Genomic DNA, 23,265 nt, shown 5'->3' with positions numbered 1-23,265 from the left:
TTTTGATTCCTACAGTTCAACACATAAGGAGAGAGTAATGATAATAAAAATTGACAAGAAATCTTTGAGCTCTACGGATGTACAAAAACATGCCACCTGACGTGAACTAACTCTTCAAAAAACACAAAACTGTCTTTCATTAACACTTGGCGTACACTCATTAATTTTCATTAACGCACGTATCCAATTTTTCTTGAATGTTGAGCTAGGGAAAATCTGTGATGGACGATTTCTGCGATTCGCATCGCAACATCGCATCATCGTGTTATCGTATTTTCATCAAGATGTGTTATCGCAGGGTTGCTTGATCACGTTTATCACAGATTCGCAGATTGTTGTTTCTCACGATCGCAAGATCACGGATCGTAGTATCACATTATCGCAAGATCGTAGATTGTTACAATTCGTTAAATGGTTATGTGCTGTTTATGTGATGTTGCGAGGCCATCGGTGATTTCATAAGGTTTTCATTTATGAGTGTTTCTTAATGCATGCAATGCGATGGATTTCGCGTCGCACTTCTCGCAGTTTATCACTTTACTCACAAGGAAATGTCCTATCTTCTTCACGCGATGCGATGTTTTCTTGAGTATAATACATGAGTTTTAATTGAATTTTTGAATTTTTTACTAAGGGTCCCCACTTACCTAGCGTTATTGCTAATACTAAATAAGGATGGGGGTTATTGGTGGCCACAACAGGTCCCTGGAAGAAAAGAGAAGTCTTCTATAGGTCAGCACCTACGTACTAGTACCTCAGCTAGTACAAGAGCTAAAGGGGTTGTAGCTCCCTTCCAGAAGAGTCTAGAGAATGAGAAAGCAGAGGCACCACCAGTGGCTAAGGTAGCAGGAGCAACAGTTGCATATTCTATTATTTAGCGAGTTTAAGCAGCAGAAGCAAGGTTAGCAGGAGCAAAAGCAGTAGTGCCTGTAGTTGACCCAGTGGACTCAGTAGCATATATAGAGCCATAGCCAGCAGCAGCCGTAGTGGATTCTGTTGAAGCAGCACGAAAAGTAGCACGAGCACTAGCATATCCAAGCCCAGCTAGCTACCTTGATGCAGCTGTAGATTCAGCAGTAGATTCAGTAGTGTTATTTCCAGATCGTGATCCAGATCCAGGTCCAGTAGCAGAAGGAAGGTTGTAGCCTTCTGCAGGTTGAAGCCTATGTGCTGGTATAAGACTGCACCAGTACATAATCATTGTAAAAAGAAGTTTCTAATTTAAAGAAGATAGACACATATTGCAGTAGGTGGTTTTCACCCACATTAGGTTTCCACCTTATATCTTGTGTTCTTTTGTGTGACTGTCTGCTCTACTTTTCTGTTCCCGCTTACTGTTATATGGTTTTAACACACAGATTAATGATCAACATCTGAAGAATAAACTAAATTATAAGTCTAGAAGGTATATGCAAGTTTCATTAGTCAGATCTGCAAATCTTTGTATAAATTAAAAAAATGAATTTGATAATATTGATTCACCCCCCTCTCAAAATGATTTTCAACATTTTCTTCTCCTTATTGGCCTTCTCAAGCAGCTTCTCTAAGTGAATGTTCACCCTTTCTAACCAAGTCTCTCAATCATTCTCAATTTCTTGCTCAATGGAGGTCACCTTGACCTTTGCTTTCTTTGTTCTTTGCCAATTTTCTTTGATCATTTGTAACTCCATGAGGTCTTGCTTGTCCGTCGATTGTTTGTTTCCTTGCTCAAGATAGTTAATGATCCATTTGGTCCTCTCTATATTTACTGACAAAGCATGTATCTTAGCCTCTTTCTCTTTGATGATCATGTCTTTGATCCTTGAGTCTTGAGCACTCAAGTCCATGATATTCTCCTTTTGAGCTACCTCATGATCAACCAAGACAAAATCTCTCCCTTGTGCTTCACTACAGTCCTCCACATTCATATTTCTCTTCCCTTTATCTTTGTCCTTGTGCTGCTAGTCAACCTGTACCTGTCTAGCTGAAGAAGAAGGCAAAGCCCCTTCCACTCCCAATGGAGATAACATTTTCTTGTGGTCTGGAGAAGAAGGTGAGACCCCTTCCACCCATGGTGGAGATAATACTCGCCTAGTTGCAGCAAAAATCCTCCTAGTGCCTCTCTCATAAGTGATAAATACTGGCACTCTTGTAGTCTCAGTCTCTTGGACACCTGGTTGTCCTGAAGGTCCTCCTTCTTCCTGAAGCACTGATGAAAATACATGAGGGCCTTTGAACATTTCATGGGAAATGAAGGTCTCCCATGGCATGTTCAGAAAGTTGAACCAATGTAAGACAACCATCTTTATCAAGGAGAAGTGATAAATGATGTTGAGCTATTGAGGAAATGGTTCTCTCTGAACATAATGGGCCATCTTTTCTATGTTCCTGCATATAAAATGGGGGAGGCTCATGGTTTTCACCCTAGTGAAGTGCATGAATAACCTGATGTGGTATGCATATAAGCAGGAAAACCTTCCCTCACAAGTGAAGTATTTGATGATGATCTTCATAAGAGGGGAAAGCCTGTCCTCCAAGTACTTGAAAGGAAATATGCTACTAATCTTGCTGTGATATCTAGCCTTAATATAAGGCTCATAATATTCTTTGTCCACATATTGCCTTTTGTTCCATTGTTCACCTACATTTTGGATGCTTGTTGCTTTTGAAATAGTAGTAGGTGATAATGTGAAAGAAACACCAGCAAGATTTACCTGACCATTGTCTAAATGAGTGGCAAACAACCTGGCTAGTTCATGGTGAAACTTGACCTTCTCCACCATTTCACAAAAATCATAGCAAAAGTGATGTCTAAAACATGATATGGCAAAAGGACAAACAAGAAACTCTGTGAGACTGATAGGTTCCTCCTGGATGATTTTCCCCCTTTGTGTGGCTTTCTTGCCACATGTGCTTCTCTAGAAGTGTCACTGAAAGTTTCCTCCTCCCTCTCATAGTCTATGTCTCTCTCCATGGGTCTTTTAGTGATGTGATAGGTGATGTGAAATGAAGGTTTAACACATATTTCATTAAATTTGGAAGTATTCTATTACAAGGCCTTCAACAACATTCATTCTTTTGTAAATCGCCGTATTAACTTAATTCAACATAAAAATAATTAAGTAATTTCAAACCAGGTAGAGATCATGAATAGGTCAAACATAAGTTGTTATGTACAATAGTATCAATACACAATATGAATGTGAAATCAAACTCTTAGAAGCAATTGATTCAAGCTAAATCATATTAGTATGTCTAACATCCAATAAAGATATTATAGTTATGGATAACGAACTAGATTCCTTGATGTTTGAATTTCGTGTCTGACGACTCTAAACCCCTTTCCCACAACCTATGGAGGACTTGTTGATTGAAAGATGTTGATGCGAGGATCTTAGTGTAAATGGAAAGGATGTGCATCCCTTGCATTGCATTGAAAGTAGTCTACTAAAAACTTAGTAAAATGTTTTTGTGCTCAATTTCCTACGGTCCCTTTATGCCTTTATGAAGCACTAATGACGGGGTGATCATTCGTCTTCATAGCACCCAGGCATCCATCATAAAAGTTATGCATTTTTGATCTAGGTATTTCAAGAAGGTTTGGCACCATTGATCTATCTCCACTCAAAGCCAAGTACATAAAATGAGAGTTCTTAAATGGGTATTCGATTCATTCCATTGTGATGGACAATGTCACAGATTGAAGTAAACAAGAATTAGTGGTCTTCTTGTAAGTAGTGGAGGCAAGGGTTTTCAAAGATTAGTATAGTTGATGGTAGTGTGGATATTTATCTCTCCTTGTCAACATTGTCAAAGCCAATAATAGTCTCGATGTAATAGCACCAACCAATTGTATGGAAAACCATGATCAATCATTACTTTCACTAAGAGGAGAAATGATAAGAATTTTTAATGAGGAAGAAATAATTGTGAAACATAACTCATGGATTTTAGTTGAAATTTATATAGGTCCCCGTGTTCTTTAATTATTAAATACTTAATCTAAATACAAATAAATTATATTTAAGATATTGATTTTGCATATTAAATATGTATTAAAAGGCATTCATCTATGACACTTTATTTTTCATTTAGTCTGAATAAGCCACTTAAAGCTCATATCAATTAATTCTAATTAGTTTTGTAAAAGATATATGTTAACTTACATTAAGAGATTTTTTTTCAAAAATAAATTACATTTATAAACTTATATCAATACATATAATTAAATGGAATTGAATAAATAGCTTCTAAGTCTTGTTGGATTCTATGAGATTATTTTAAGTACAAATAATTTATTTTAGAATTGAAATTTACAAAATGTTAATCTTGATGGGAAAATCATGTCATAAGGTGAAAAAAATTTAAATACATCCATTTGTGACCCATCTCTTGAATGAGCTTAAATAGTCTACTTAATGCTCATTGTAAATTCATTAATCCATGTTTTATTTGAAAATGCATTTTGTTTACATGGATTTTTATTCTAGAAATAGTAATGTCACATTTATACATTCATATTAAACCACATGATAGTTAAATAAAATCAATTAATGGTTTCTTGACTTATTGACTTATATGGCATGATTTCATATAGAAGTAATTGATTTAAGAATGCATAGTTAGAAAAAGTTGTTGATTCAAAATAAAAGAAACGAGTTAGAGCTCATCAACAATTGATTTTAAATTATTAATTTTCTAAAAAATATATTTTACTTACATTAAGAACTTGATTTCAAAAATAAATTTCATTTATACATACATACATACTAAATAGAATTTAATACATACTTGTCTTCTTGGCTTCTTTGAGATTATTTCAATTACAAATAATTTATTTAAGAATTGAAATTTACCAAATGTTAATAGGGGTGGGAAAATAAAATGTCGTATGTTGCAGAAAGTTTAAATTCATTTATTTATAACTCGTATACGAATAAACTTGGACGATATACTTAACATTCATTACAAAATAATTATTCCATGTGTTGTTATGAAAAACATTTAATTTTACATGGAATTTTATTTCAAAACAAAATGTCACATTTATACACTTATATTAAACCTCATGATAGGAAAATAAAAGTCAATAAATGGATTTATATAGGCCACTTAGAACTCATTATCAATTACTTATAATTTTTTTTGTAAAATATATATATATATATATATATATATATATATATATATATATATATATATATATATATATATATATATATATATATATATAGAGCTACATTTCAAAAATGCATCACATTTATAAACTTTTATCAATGCATATAACCAAATAGAATTCTTCAAGTCATATTGGTTTATATGAAATTATTTAAATCACAAATAAACTATTTAAGAATTGAAAATGAAAAAATGTTAATATCAATGAGAAAATCAATGTCTTATGGTGCAAAAAGTTTAAATACAACTATTTTTGACTCATCTCTTTAATGAGTATAGATCATCCACTTAACACGTTGTTAATTAATTATTCCATGTTTTATTAAGAAGATATTTTTTCTTTACATAGAGTTTTGTTTCAAAGCAATACAATATGACATTAATACACTCTTAATAAATTATGTGATAACTAAATACAAGTCAATAAATCGACTCCTTATTAAATTATGTGAGCTGAGATGATTGCATATACAAATAGTTGATTTAAGAATAAGTTATGGATTAAAAATTGAATGCCCTACAATTTAACGAGTAGTATTCACCTATGAGCCATCACCCATTAGCCTAAAGTGTCCACTTAATACTTATTATCAACAAATTATAAGACTTATTTTTGGAAGAATTGCATCATAGTATACGAATATTATATATCAAATTTATACAATCATATTAATGGAAATAACTAAGTATAAGTCAATAATATAATTCTAGCTCAAATCATATGATTTCAATTTATTTAATATACAAATTTACAAAAAATTAACTTTAAGTAATAAAGTCAGATGCCTTACACTTCAAAGACATAATTCATCCATGATAGTGTCTAATCAAACCTTGATAGTCCACTTAGCAATCATTATCATTAATTATATGTTTTTTTTAAGAAATACTAAATTATTTACAATAGATTTTTATCTCAAAAATTACAAATCACATTTATGCACTCATATTAGTGCATTTTATATGTAAACAATGAATAACTAACTTTGTGCCTTATTGATTTTCAATATGATATGATTGCAGTTACAACCATTAATTGATTTAGGCATATAAATTTATGAAAATTATGGATTAAGAAATCACATATCTTATGCTTCAAAAAGTTCAAATCATTCAGCCTTAATAGTGAATAATGCATTGTGAATAGTGAATAGTGCACATAACATTTATCAAGTAAATTATCATAGTTTCTTTAGCAATAATTACACCTTTGTTTGCAAGGATTTATATTTCAAAACTTATATTTCACATTTATATATTATGATTATTGGTGCATATAAGTAAACATACATCATTAAAAATAAAAAGCTTCGATGGTTCATGCAAGATAATTTAAATGACAAACAATTCATTTAAGAACGCATGCACACATCTTAGAAAGAAATCGATACAACAAAGCCATTGCAAAAGAAATTATAAATAATAAGAAATATAAATATTAATATAATTGGCAATTCCCATATATTTCAAAAAATATAAAATCATACAAATTGATTCAACAAAAACTATGTCCAAAATGTATCAAAAATTTGGAATGTACTTTTCAACAAATTTATAAAGGAAATTATCTCCATCCAATACAATGAAGTACATGTTCTATTGAACATTTGAATGTACGAATGTTTTTTATTGATAAGATGAAGTGTCTTAAGAAAGGGGAATAAAACTTGCATAAGCCAAGTATCTTGCTCTTTCCCTATATAGGATTTTATCAACATGTGGTTTGATCGATATCCAATGAATTGAGAAGTATGCTTTGTTGTATCTATTAGCAATACATTTGATTCTTCATAATTATCTCCATATTGGGACCACACATCAGTCAACGTTTTCTCATAAAATTGTCTTGTTCTTCCTGCATCCAATTTTGTTTGCAAATGACAATGGGACCTGTCCCATGCAAATTTAAAGTCCTCTATATCAATATTTGATTTTTCTAGTACTTTACGAATATACTTGTCAGTGACATTTAATGTCCATATTGCGACATCATAATTTTTTAAGCAACATTTTCATACTTGACTGAAAATGCCTTAAAAAATAGGACCCATCACCAAACTGCCAATCTGGTTTTGTTTGAATATGAAAATTTAGTTCATCTTTGGCATATGATTGGAATAATACTCCTTCCATTTCAAATATCACCATCTTTTGACTTGTAGTAATGCTCATCTGCATCTACACTGCAACCACATGTATGATATTAACACATCTCCACTTCAACACTTCATTGATTAAGGACATAAAAACCTACCAATTTAAAAATGATGTTGATATTTATTATGAATTATTTCCATTTGTATGCAAAGGGAATTTTGCAATGAGTTAATAGTAATCACAAAATACAAATACAATGGCCCCAATAACATGAACAAACTAATGATATGTTTACTTTATACATACAACATAATGCCTTTATTTAATTTGTATGGAATAAAAATATTCTAAGAACGCATTGGCCCACCATTTAAATCATTGATTTTATAATTTATAATGATTTCTTTAATTACAATTGAAAAATATAATTACAATGGTCTAACGAAAGTAAACAAATAAATTATATATTAATTTCCACATACAATATAATACAATTTTTAAATTTCAAACCTAATTATTTATATGCTAATTTCTAGAGTCTCTACCTTAGATTCTTTTGGTGCTTCTTTTAGTACAAATTGTATGTTTATTGTTGGTGCTACATACAACCTAATCTAGTTTTTCAACTTATATGGAATAAAAAATGTTATAAAAATACAATGGGCCATCCTTCACATTACTAATTTCTAATAGGTATAATGATAACTTAAACCAAAATTGAAACAAATAATTGTAATGATCTAATTCAAACAAATATACCAATTGTCTATTAATTTTCACATTTAATGTAATCCATTGTAAAAAATTCTATAGCATGGAAAATTTTGATATGAAAACATTAAATGGCCATTCAAATCAATAATTATTATCAACACAGTATCTCACCAAAAATAAGGAAAATAAAAGTACTTTGCTTTTAGTAAGGACAAACCAAATCAACAATTATTTTATAAGTGTTGTGAAATAAAACTAATAATTCATGATGTCATACATATAATAACATGAAATAGACATCGGTCATATTAAGGTACTTGTAAATGTAATTGAACATCTTTAAAAGTAGCTCGCACATTTGTAGCCTTCTTGAGTATATGCAACATTCTCCATAGCTCATCGAACAACCAATTATCCTCTTGATCTGTTCCAATGAATGGAGGGGCAAGACTCACATTTTCTTTGGGATTATCTTTCACGCTCTCAAGTGAACAACCCACTATCATAGTATTGGTTGCATCGTATTGTGTATGCGTTTCCCACACTTTTTTCAATGATTTAGTGTGTATAACTTTGCTTGGATTGTCAATGACCTTATGTCCCTTTTGTGGTTTACAATCTTAAGAAGTCCACATAAACACAAGTTTAACTTGAATGTTTCTGAAACCAACTTTTTTAAAACTCTATTGTGTAATAATTTTTTCTCTATTGTGTAATCAACATCAGTTCCCATTTTCTAAATATGCCTTTTTTTTTTGCTTCATCATCAATGCTATGATAAGAAATGTCCTTTAGTTAAAAAATAACTAATTTATTTTTAGTTATTTTGGCTGCAACACAATGACAAATAATCTAGTCAAACCATTTTATTCATGTTACAAAAATTACTAAATAAATTGTTGAAACAATACACTTATCTTCAGTGGTTTTTTCACTATTTATAGATGAAATAATAATTTCTTTTATCATCTTGATAGAACTTGGAGTAAACATATTAAACATTTAATCAACTGCCAATAGTACTTCTTATTAAACATTCAATCAAATACCAATACCAAGAAAAACATTAGTAATGAAACCTTTAAAAAGAAACACACCGACACGCACCTTTAACATTATTTTGATTGTTAATTTTTTCCTTTCTATTAGTTCCTATAATAAAAATGTACAACATTATGGTAGTTACAAGCATTAGTGTTCAAAGAATAATAAAATAAATAAGAAGACAAGTTATAAGTATTTGATATGACATTATCTTCATATTTGTAACTTTGCACCTCATCATCATCTTTGCTACGTTTATTTTTCTCTAAATTAAACATATAAAATATTTTGAATTGTGAAAATGAATAAAATCATTAAATAATAAGGAAAACAAATGGACAAATTATAAGCACTTGATATTATATTTTGTCCTTGATTAAAGCTTTGTTTTGCATTCATTTGATCAATGTCTTTCTTTTCCTTGCTTGTCTCTATAATAAACATAAAAAAATGTTATAAATTATGATAATGAACAAAATTCATTAAACAACTATACAGAAAACAAATCATCTTTAACTGTCCATATAATATTTCAGTCTTGATTGGAGGTTTGTGGGACATTCCCTTAGTCACTATATTCATTCTCTTTATTTCCAACTATAATCAACAAATGAAATGCTATGATTCACGATAATAAAAATAATAATTTAGATTAAAAAAAAAAGAGTTACAATGGTTAATACCCATTTCTATCCCCATCATTCCATGGTCATTGTCTTGATTAATTTCATTCTTCTCATAATTCCCTATAATAGACATCCAAAAATGTTTTGAATATGGAAATTAAATAAATTCAAAAAGTAACAAGAGCAACAACCAGACAAATCATGTACCTAGTATGATAACTTCTTCTCCTCCTGTTTCCATTTCTAAACTTTTTTCAACATCATAAGCACTATATTGATTATTTTTTTGCTTCCCACATTCATCATTCTTTGTTTCAGAATCTCTATCATTAGTCATTTTAGTAAACACTTTGACAATTAAAAATATAAACAAAATATTATCCAAAGTATTATAAGAGAAACAACAAAGAAACTGTAGTACCTAAATTTTCTAAGAAATTAATAGATCCTGGATTTGATAGTTGAAAATGTTTGTAATTATTCAACATGATTATCCTTTGTGACTATGTTTTCACAACACATGCAATTCTTCTTCCATATGTACAACAAGCCTTGATTAAATTTGTCCCTGCAGAAAGAGTAATAACCACTTTTGCATCATTACATTGGTGTTTTTCCAATAAATCCATTTAGAAATCATAATCTCTCTCATTTTCATCAAATGTGTCTTCAAATGTGTGAGAGTATTTTGAAGCTTCCAAAATTTTTAATTCTTAAGTATAGAAATGTATAGTAAAAACTATATCATAACTATACCTATTTTGAGACTTATATTCATAAATGCCACTAGTCATTCTATAGTTAATCTTGGAGTTCTTTATGGAAATTTCCAAAAACTTGCGTACATCATTACAAAACCAAAGTTCTACTAAGAGAACTGTAGTAAAGTCATTCAACTCATTTTTTCCATAAGAAATCGAAAAAAATCAATATTATATCCTTGTGGAATGGTTCTTTTTTCAAAGCAAGTGTATCTGGAACAATAAAGTTAGTATGTAAAACTGCTTGCAATTGACATTAGAAAATAGTGCAAAAGTGTTGACAAAATATCAAAGCCACCAAAATGACAACCAAATTCAAAATTGTTGTCAACCCGTTGAACATTTGTTCATCCATTTATCATTCTGTCAAGGACTCCACATGCTTGCTAAGAAAGGGACTCTATCTTTGTATTATGTGTTCTTTTTACATAAGTAGACACCTCCACCATGTTGCAAAAGTTGGAAAATATAATATCGTTAATTTCATAATTCTCAAGAATGTCGAATGTGGTAAAAGTATTCTCATTCAATTTCTCATCATGACTTTGACAATATGTAACCATTGCCTCCGATAATGTTCTGTTGGTTTTCAATTTAGAACAAATAATCTTTTAATTTTGTGGCATTTGTTGGATGATTAAGTGGAATAAAAAACCAAATGGTTTCATTCAATAGCTTATCTACTACTGAAGAAATTTTTTCCATGGTTAATCCCTGACGGGCCGAAGAGTACATGTTGTCAAATTGTGTAAACTATTTCTCTTGTAGTTCTCAAAATCAGTTTGGCTTGGTGAACACTTTAATGTTCCTAGTTGGTAACAGTTAAAAACAGTGTACCATTTATCCCAAATAGGTTGATCAATATATAAGAGAATTTTTTAATCAGAAAAATTTCTAAGTGGACATTCAAAGGTGCACAACATTTCATCATTAGCTTGATAAAATAATAAACATAAGCTAATCAACAACCATTTATTAGCATAATGTCTAACCATTGTAACAAAGTATAAACTAATTATAAAATTGTCATACCATTTAAATATTTTGGTGTCATGTTTCTTGAACATCCTTTTTCCTTGGATGCTTCCTTTGAATTCTCACTAACTTCATAGTCTATGGTTTCTGATAATAATAAATAAATAAAAAGTAAAAAATTATTAACATAGTTTCGAATTATTGAAGAAAGTATGAAGTTATAAATATTATAACTAATCGCATCATTATATGTGTAACAAAAATGAACAAGAACAATAACAAGTGTAGAACTCACAATAATAGCTAATCATGGTGTTAATTAGAAAAAGGGAACCCCCAAATAATTTATTATGTTCTTTTAATCGTGACTATAGGCAAGTTATCACCTACTAGCTTTCCTTCTAGCACGAGCATAAACACATTTCCAAAAAACATTACATTGTGAATAAATAAATAAAACTGTAGAGACTACAACAACATCATATTTACATAAAATTGATCTTTTATAGTCATGTATATTCTTAGCTTGCTTTAGAAACCATAAAATCAAAACACAATGAAAGAACATTAACTATAGCAATTATTAGATTTTCTTCTAGATCTTCATCTAGCACAAAGAAAAACACATAACAACATTGCAAAGTGAAAGAAATAGAGAATGTGATAGAATTACTTCTAGCAGAAACACAAGCATATTGCCAACAAGAATGTTGCAAAGAAAAAGAAATATTTGTATCCTAGATTTCTTTTTATCACAAACACAAGGAATATTGCCAATAAAAACATTGTATGGTGAAATAAATCTAGCACATGTTAGAATTATTTTGAGCATGAACACATGCATATTTCCAAGAAAAACATTGCAAACCGAAAGAAATCTAGCACAAGCTAGTTTTCCTTCTAGCACAAACACAAGCACATTGTCATTAAAAATATTGCCAAGGCAATGGAAATGTAACACATGCTAAACTCCCTTCTATCGCATAAAAGAAGATTGCCAACAACAACATTGAGTTGTAAAGTAAATGTAGTGCATGCTAAATTTCCTTCTATCACAAGCACAAAAACATTGTCAATAAAAACATTACAATAATAATCTTTCTTGAGACATCTCCGTGCTTATGCAATTTGACACTGCCTTTTAGAAACAATGAGGTTTTAGTCCATGCCTACATAAATTATTGTTACAATATAAAAAATGTTAAACCCTCAAATGATTAGAAGGCCCTTCATATGGAATATGTGGCCTAAGAATGAGTTATGGTAAAAACATAAGCATGTTTCCAACAACAACATTGCATTGTGAAAACAAAAACATTCTATATTACCCTCTATCACAAACACAAGCACATTGCCAATAAAAACATTGCAAGGTGAAATAAATATATTGTAAGTTAAATTTCTTTTTAGCATAAAAACAAACACATAACAACATTTTAGGGTGAAATAAATCTAGCATGTGCTAGAATTACTTTTAGCAAAAATATAAACATGTTTCCAATGACAATATTGCAAAGAAAATTAAATGTAGGACATGCTAGATTTATTTCTAGTACAAACATAAGCACATTGCCAATAAAAACATTGGAAAGGGACATAAATTTAAGCATTGCACACTTCCTTCTAGAGGACAAAAAAAAACTCATATCAGCATTGATAGGTGAAAGAAATCTAACATGTGCTAGATTTGCTTCTAGCACAAACACAAATATGTTGTGAACAACATCATTACAGCAGGGTAAAGTAAAATCTAACACATGTTATATTTCCTTCTAGCACAAACCTAAGAAAATAACATTATTTTATGGCTAAATAAACCTAATACATGTTGGATTTACTTCTAGCACAAACACGGACATATTACCAATAACATAATTGTAAGGCAAAAAGAATCTAGTACCCACAAGATTTTCTTGAAACAAAAACAAAAACACATTGCGAATAATAACATTGTAAGATGAAAGAAATCTAGTGTGTGCTATATTTCATTCTATCATAAACACAAGAACGTAACAACATTGCAAGGTCTCATAAATCTACTATGTGCTAGATTTACTTCTATCACAAACACAAGCATATTGTCAACAACAACACTGCAAAAAAAAGAGATCTAGCACAAGCTAAATTTCCTTCTAGCATAAACAGAAGCATATTGCAAAATAAAAATATGTAAGACAACATTCGATTTCCTTCTAGCACAAATAACTATATCGTCAAAAATAACATTGCATTGTGAAAAGAAATATAACACGTACTAGATCTCCTTCTAGTGCAAATTCACAAACATATTGCCAACAACAACATTACTAGACAAAGCAAATCTAACACATGTTAGATTTTCTCCTATCAAAAACAAAAGCACCTTGCAAATAAAAACATTACAAGGTGAAAGAAATATAATGCATACCATATTTCCTTCTAATGCAAACATAATCACATAACAACATTGTGGGGTGAGAAAAAATTCCAATATATTTACTTCTAAAACAAACATATAAATATTTCCAATGACAACATTACAGGACAAAACATATTTAGCACAAGCTAGATTTCATTTTAGCCCAAACAAAAACATGTTAGCAATAACATTGCAAGGTAAAAAAAATCTAACATGTGTTATATTTCCTCTTAGCGCAAACACAAGCACATAGCAACATTGTAGAGTGAAAAATCTAGCATGTGTTAGATTTATGTCTACAACAAATACAAGCATGTTGCTAACAATAACATTGTAGAGTATAAAAAATCTAGCCTATGCTAAATTTTCTTCCAACAGAAATACAAGCACATTTCAATCTGAAATAAATCTAACACATGCTATATTTTCTTCTAGCACAAACGCAAGCACATAACAACAGTGTAGGACTAAAGAAGTCTAGTGCATGCTGGATTCATTCTATCACAAACACAAGTAGATTGCAAGCTAAAGGAAACAAAACACATGCTAAATTCCTTCTAGCACAAGCAACCATATTTCCAACAATAAATTTCATTGTAAAATAAATCTAGTGCATGCAAGATTTCCTTCTAGCCCAAAGATAAGCACATTGCCAATAACAACATTGCAAGGTGAAAGAAATCTAATGTGTTTTAGATTTCCTTCTTGTATAAACACAAGCAGAAAAAAACATTGTAACATGAACGAATTATAGCACATGATAGATTTACTTCTAACACAAACACAACCATGTTGACAACAACAACATTACAGGGCAAGGAAATCTAGTGCATGCTACATATTTTTCTAACACACACAAGCACATTACAGGATGAAACAAATCTCTTGTGCTAGATTTCCTTCTAGCACAAACACAGGAACATAACAACATTGTAGGGTTAAAGAAATATAACACACACTAAATTTAGTTCTAGCACAAAATGAAGTATATTGTCAATAACAACATTGCAATAAAGAAATCTAACATGTGCTAAATTTCCTTCTAACACAATCACATGTAAAATTCCAATAACATTGCAAGGTCAAAGAATTCTATCATGTTTCTTTCTAGCACAAACAACCAAATTCCAACCACAACATTGCATTTTGAAAGAAATATAATGCGTGCTAAACTTCCTTCTAGCTCAAACACAAGCACATAAAAACAATGTAAGGTGAAAAATATCTAACATGTTTTATATTTACTTTTAGCAAAAATACAAGCTTATTGCCAACAACAACATTATCAAGCAAAGGAAATCTAACACATGCTAGATTTCATTCTGTAATAAACTCAAGTGTATTCCTAATAACAACATTGTAAGATGAAACAAATCTAGCAAGTGTTAGATTTCCTTTAGCACAAATAATAACATAACAACATTATAGCTTCAAACATATCTAGTGCTTGTTAGCTTACTTCTAACATAAATACGAGCATGGTTCCAACAACACTGCAGGGCAAAACAAATCTAGAATGTGCTATATTTTCTTCTAGCACAACCACAAGAACATAACAAAATTGTAGGATTAAATAAATTCAACGCATGTTAGATTTACTTTTAGTACAACCACAATTATATTGCCAACAACAACATTCCAAGGTAAAATAAATTTAACACACAATAGATTTTCTTCTATCACCAATATAATCATCTTAGCAATAACAACATTGCAAGGTACAATAAATCTAACGTGTGCTAGATTTCCTTCTAGCACAAATACAAGAGCATAACAACATTGCATGCTAAAAGAATTCTACCACATGATGAATGACAAATATTATTTTTTCCTCCAAAAACTTATTGAGTTTCATTTTCATTTGTTATTATATTGTTGAATACCTATCTAAGAATGTTTGTTGAATAGGATCATATAATTATTGAATTATATCACATCCTAGATGATTTTAGTGTCATGAATCTTTGAATTAGTGTAATTCTAGGAGAAAAAAAAATCTGTATATTCCTTGAGGAAATGAAAAAATGTAGCCCTCTCAATGGGCATGTATCTAATACCTAGATTAATATTTTCTGGGTATTATTTGTTACAGATATTCATTACCTAATATTGCATTGCGTAGGTATTGGATTTGTATTTTGTTTCCCCCTTGAATTTATCTTTTGAGTCATGATACTTCTCCATTTGAACCACATATTTAAGAAATAAGTTCTCACTCTTTAGTTTTGCATCTAGAGACAATGTATTAATTTGATCACAATGTCAATTTTCATCAATGGTGATCCCCTAAAAGTATCTCCCTATGTGAGGAATTCTAAAATAAGGGCATCATCATCAAAAAATATCTAGTTTGTAATATTGTTTGGTATAAAATGCCTAAAAAAATGTTCATTAGAAAACACGTCCATAGAAAATTTTCTCAGTGGTATAAATATAGGAGTTGTGTTTGAAAGTAAATTTTCATTTGCATTTTGACTTCAATATACATAATTAATATTAAATGTATCAAAATTAGAAATAATAATCCATGCCTCATCTATATAATTCTTAAGGTGATTAAAATACAGTGAATTGAATTTCCTAAATGTTTGATAACTATTTGTAAATCCCTATTAGTTGGAGCTATTTAGCTTCCAAATCTATCACCCTTTTAAGACCTTGTATCAAAGCCTCATACTTAGTGACATTATTTGTGCATGGGAAATCCAAGCGACAAGACATCAAATATTTGTATCCTTTAAGATCTCTAAGAGTGCACCTAGACCTTTCACTTGAACTCAACTTAGAGCCATCAAAAAATAAAAACCATACATTCTAATTTACATCTAAATTTACTAATTTTGAAAATAACTTTGTACATGTTCTTGCATAATATATAGATTATTTACAACAAGCTAATTTGAGTGAGAGATCTTAGATTTTTTACACACATCTACAAAAGGTGAACATTCAACAATAAATTTCCAAAAAAGAGAGTCAAAATAGTAGTTAAAAAGTGTAGAATTAAAGAACACAATGAATACATTTGAATCATTCAAATCAGTGATTGTGTGCTTCATATGCCTCTTGCTTGTTATTTTAATTTGATTAGTATTGTCGTTATATGGAAGCCAAAGATGTGACCATTCTATCAAAAAAATATCCATTTAGTTTTTCAAACCAACCGTTGCTTAGTAATAAAGCATATGACTCAACCACTATTTTGGAGTAGAAAAAAGTTGAGAAGTACACACATTAATTCACTATGCACTTTAACATTCGAGCATTCTAGTTGAACTTTGGGTGGGCTGCAATAACTGGTAAACTTTCGCGACTAGATCTCCGAATTTTGCTACTAGGTTTACACAAATTCAAAGGTGTAAAGTCATGTTGTTCACAACTTTACAAAATAACAATGACTGGAACCCAGACATCTAATGTTCACATTACACGGTCAAGGGTTGCAAAGTCCACGTTGAACAATCCCCTTCGACCTCTTCCACTAGCCCAAAGTAAACCGAAAGGAAAGCATGTAGGAATGGAGTCAAATATTTATGGATCTAGTGTTATTGTTGAACCCCTTAAACAATGTGCAGTGTTATCATATGTGTCTAATATCTGTAAGGAAGCACCCTTGATTGATTTCTTGAAAAAACCAAAAGCAATTAAGGTTGTATCTCATAATGCTAATGCGAAGGGGAGAGGCGAGGATTTCCTTGGAATAACAAGAAGATTACTCGAGAGCCAAAGATTAAAAAAGAGACTTCACCAGCTATTTGTAATGTTGACGATGCATCTGTTGGTAATGCAATCAGTGTTGATAAGGAAAATCTTGTATCTCTCTCAACAAAGGAAATCATTTTCCTTTTCTATAGGGAAATCCCTTTCCTAGTGAGGGAAGGATATTCCTTTCCTCTAACTCAAGGAATCACCTACCCTGTATAAAATGAAAGACCTTTTCTTACAAAATATTAGAGAAGTATAAATCTCAAAAAATAAATATAAAAGTAATTTGAAGAATGAAATTGAGAATTGGTTGAAACATGTGCTTGAGAGGATATCCTAGAAAGAAGTAAAGCATAGTTAATCATTAAAAAAGAATGACTTCTGGAGACAAAAATTATAACTACCACTACTACAAAAAAATACTTTTGGAGGGTGGGGGGGGTCTTAATCTGCCTCCAAAAGTGGGAATTAAAAGCAATATTAACATTATCTGCAATTTTTTAAAACCTCCATCATACCTCCTCCCCCCTACCCCTAAAAGCATCACCTCTAAAATTCAAGCCTTTTATGGGCGTTTTTTAAGAGATATGAACTGCCCCCAAATGTGTCAGTTTTCAAGGGGGGTTCCAAACTTGAAAAGTGACTTTTGGGTGGAATTTTTTAGAACCCCCCTCCCTTCAAAGCATCACCTCTAAATGTCAAGCCTTTTAGGAAAGGTTTTTGAAGAGATAGCGTTGATGGATAGCCCAAATGGTTGGTTGAAGCCTATCTTCCAAGTCATTGGCCCTTTGTTACGAGGCGTTGGTTCAGTTCTCCTTGGTTTCATCAGGGTCAAGCCCCAAAACTTGCGTTGATTAGGCATGAGGTCCCTTCACGTGGGCTAGACTAAGGGCGTTGTGAGGACAAACGAAAAGTTTTTTTAAGAGATATGAACCAGCCACAGAAGTGACTTTTAGGAGTGATTGAAGTAGCCCTCAAAATTCATCTTTCAAGGTTGGTTGTAAATCGCCTAAAAAAATTCACTTTTGGGGGTGATTTGAAACCCCCTTGAAAATTGACCTATGTGGGCAATTTAAAATCCCCCTCATAGCAACGTACAAGGTCAGCTTACAACCCCCCTTGTTGAAACTTATGAGGGTGGTTTAAAACCACCTTGTTGCAAAGTTTGGGGACGTTGGGTGCCCCCCTCGTACTAACTTGTGGGGGCATTAGAAGGCCCCCTTATAGTAGACTTTACATACATTCACATTTAGATAAACCCCCCTTATAGTAGACTTTACATACTTTCACATTTTTAGATAGGCCCCCTTATAGTAGACTTTACATACCTTCACATTTTTAGATTGTGATACTTTCAAACTATTATGTTGGGCACGAGTGAAGAGGATCAAAAAGTTGGGTATTTGTATCCAATTGAAGTTGGCTTACACGATGCGTCATTGAATTCATCAAATCAAGGAGAGTTTGCAAATCGCATTGAATCAGCTTTGCACAAACCTTCATTCAAGCATACAATCATCTCTTTGCATTCACTCCATAATGAAAGCACTGAAGAAAATGGATGATGTCATTGAATATAGTGTTGAACTTGATGTATTCTATGGGAATTTTAGGAGGTGTCTCGGAATGTTCTTTCTGTTTTTTTTATTTGCACTAAAGGGCATGGCATTATCAAAGCATGAAGGGGAAAAATCTTTGCATATTTCCCAATAACAACCAAGCAAGTTGAAGGACCAATCCCTCCTAGCCTCATCCCTTTACCTCTTTGTGTTATGTTTCCTTGCCAACAAGCCCTTACGCTTTATTTCGATAGTATTTGGCAGGGTATCACTGGTAGTAGAGTTTGTTTAATTCTCAAGGAGCTTTCTCTCCTTAACACAAAGAAATTCATGTATATTTCCATATAATGAATTTTCATTTAGTATCCCGCAGTTGGTTTGTTCTCTAACTCTTTGAGTTTGTAGTCTATTGGGTTGTTAGTCCATTTATCATATTTACTTTCCCTCCAAGTGCAGCCCTCAATCCCAATATTTTCCCTTGTGTTTTTTCTCCTCACTCTTTCATCCCGAGGGGGAAATGCAAGAGGTTGTCAAGGTCGTAGCCAGGGCCAGGGTTGTGGTTGTGGAATAACTCAAGCTCAACATTGAACTACCCGAAATCAAGGTATAACGATGTCTACTAAGGGCCTTATACCTGCACAAGGGAAAATTGTTTGGATATACAAGGTAATGGTCTAAACATGTGAATCACATTTGACCCCCATGTCCCCCTGTTGTGTAACACAACCCTCCCCCCCACCCTGGTTTTTTTATGTAGTTTGACCAAGTCAAAATGATTTGAGGACAGGATAAGTCAAGACATTAAAACATCTCTACCATACTGGTCTAGAGAGCGGCTCTTAAAACAACTAGAAATATCAGGGTTCATGTGAAGCACATCTTAACAAAAATAAGGCTTTCCCAAAACCCAACTTCCCAATCTGATACATTTACAACGATTATCCAAATTTTCCTACACTTTTCACACATATATATTCCCATCAAAAGTTATGGCATTCTTATGTAGACCTTGCACATATATAACAACAATGTACTTTCTATATCTAAGATTTCTACTCTGACTTCTCTATAATTTCAACCTATAACAATCTAACTTTCCCCTCCCTGAACATAACAAGTATCCCCTTATTTGGATCTGCTAGTGGAGGTATGCTCAATTTGCCAAGCCCTTTTGCTTTTAGTCTCTCCCGGCAGAGTGAATTTGCATTGGCTAAATCTCTATGAATTTTGCATCAACTGAAATGAAAATTGGACCCATAATGTTCCTAGAGGTCTAGTTTGCTATGGACTAGGTTCACTTCAATTTTATCTTGGCATCCCCTAATAGTTTTAGCACTAGGTAGTAACACTAACTTGTATTGATTGCACCTCCATTGCTCTTATGCCAACTCTGAAGAAAGTTTAACCAAAGATTGTCACTAGTATCTTCTATCCAAAATTGTAAGCAACACCTAAAACTAGAGGTGGTCCCCATAAAAAGTTCACTTATTGCTTGAAGGTGTCAAAACAAGAAACCCCTGCCACAAATTATCAAAAATGGAGCACACATTGATGGAACAACATAATAAACCCAACATAACACATATATTTATGAAATAACAATAAAATGGCATTATTCGTGAAAGAACAAGTGAGATAAATAATGATTACATAAACAGTGGGAGGCACCACTTCCAAAAGAGATGGGTTGCACGTTGCTTGCCTTTGTAATGTAAAGTGGCACCCTACCACAGAAATTAGGTGTGATCCTCTGATAATTTTAAAGAAACTAAAGCATCAATGTCCATCATTTTATTGCACATATGATGGCACTCAATGTACAAAAAGGTTTGCCCTGTCCCAACAATTTGGATAACCACATATAAAACACATAGATTTAGATTGACTCTAAATAAAACTGCTAAAACAGTACCCATGTCGGCGTGTATAGCACATACCATGGATAGTTTGATTAATGCCCAAGATTTTACATGTTTACTTCAGGAGTTCAAGGATTCCAATTAGACAACTTTTAAGCAAACTAGACAGAGAGACTAATCAAATACAATTCATCCTATGTAATGTCTATTAAGAGAGATTCGTGAACAATATATGTGATTTGAAAATATATATTTTTATATCACATCCAATAGCATGTCAAGTCTTGGCACAATACAAAATAAATAGAAAGCATCGAACACAATATGGTTCCTAGGTCAACAGGAGTTGGACAGGAACTCACATCATCTTTACCAGTACTAAGAAACTACTAAGGTTTATTGACATTCTCTAGCTTATATATATATATATATATATATATATATATATATATATATATATATATATATATATATATATATATATATATATATATATATATATATATATATATATATATACATATATGGGACCTAACAAACCCTGTAAGTAGTTACTAATTTGTAGAACATGATTCTCCATAGAATCATGAGTTCTAGACCTCATAGGAAAATAACCAATCATTTCATAGCAGTGACCCAAAACATTTGTCACAAAAGTATGTCTGTGTAACCTCAACTACCTTAAAAGTTAAAACCATCTAATATGGGTTATATGTTATCAAGCTCGCCATGAGTAATATTACACCAATGTATCATTACCATAAGAACAAAGGTCATACTTCTTGCTAATATGAAGCAAAGTTTAAGAATTCAGAACAGCAAGATACAACAAAGCACACACCCAGAGATATATTGTCACCAACATACACATCAATACAACAACACTCATAGATGTATTCATATATGCTATATCAGACAGTTATATACATTTTTTTAGAAATCGAAGTGTCATCAAGACATGATCATCCTTGCACCTTAAGAAGATGTGTCTCATGCAGTCATTGGACACAGTAACAATTTGAGGAATTATAACATAAGGTCAGCTAGAGTGATAGACATGTATCTCTGGGTGACTAAGCCAGAGACTGCAACTCTCCTCCCAACCCTAGATTGGACTGGACAGTGGTACTCCTTGCAGTCCAATAACCCCCAATCCAGATTCTAGAGCATTGTGAGAAACCTACTGATGGTTTGCTTGGCTAGAACCAGGTCTCGATAGGGCTGACCAAGTCCATGAATTTCATAGGAGAAATTTGACAATAGTGACCACGTCCATGAATTTCAACAGGTCCTTGAACAACTTCATAGTCTCCAGCAATGTGGTGCCCATGTTCCTCTCAATTTCTCAGCGCTTACCCTTCCTTGACATGGGAATGGGTACAATTGGAAATGAGAATTTATGGGTATGTATGGCTGTCAATCTCTATAAATTTATGTTAATATTTTATGATTTAGCATTATTGATATTACAAAGAATCCTTTTGTGCAAGCAACATTGTCTTCTAAAATATCTAGAGTAAACCATTGTGTGTGCAGGGAAATTTTTCAAAGCAACACGGTCCTATAAAATCTCTACATAATAAAGCATTATTTCTGCAAACCATACTATTATATAAAAATCAACAATTTTGCAAATGACATCTTAGTTTACAGAAGGGTGAAATTCCCCAATTTTCAGGTTTTATAGGAAAATTTAAGCAACTTTCATCCACCTTTTTACACTAAGAATTTGTATTCATAACAAGAAAATAGTTCTCCTTGAGCCATATCCATGATTGTGATCATGCAAGTCTCAGCTTTCATTAATGCCCCATGCTTTCATCAATCCCCCATGCTGACCCACATCAGCCATATTCGGAAGCACCAAGTGACTGATGTTGTTGGAGGCAGCACCCAGTGATTGATGTTGTTAGAGCATTCTATTATCTTGAGTGCTTGTCCTACCATTTTTAGGAATCAATACGCACCATATTTAATGGTTACCTTAATGGACATTGTTGATCTCTCATGGAATCAGAGTGCAGTCTTCACGAATGTTGTTTCCAATGCAATTCTTAAAAGATAAATTACTGTATGGCACAATATTGTGACTCTATTATAAGTGGCCATAGAATTTCAACAGGCCCTTCAACAACTTCATAGTATCCTGGGGTGTGGTGCCCATGTTCCTCTCAATTTTTCAGCGCTTACCCTTCTTTGACATGGGAATGGGTACAATTGGAAATGAGAATTTATGGGTATGTATGGTTGTCAATCTCTATAAATTTATGTTAATCTTTTCTGGTTTAGCATTATTGATATTAAAAAGAAGCCTTTTGTAAAACTAGCATTGTCTTCTAAAATATCTAGAGTAAACCGTTATGTGTGCAG

This window comes from Pinus tabuliformis, chromosome J (assembly GCF_031772625.1).
Source record: "Pinus tabuliformis cultivar Carrire ecotype Pingquan chromosome J, CPIR1, whole genome shotgun sequence".
Classification (NCBI taxonomy): domain Eukaryota; kingdom Viridiplantae; phylum Streptophyta; class Pinopsida; order Pinales; family Pinaceae; genus Pinus; species Pinus tabuliformis.
This window is presented reverse-complemented; position numbering follows the sequence as displayed.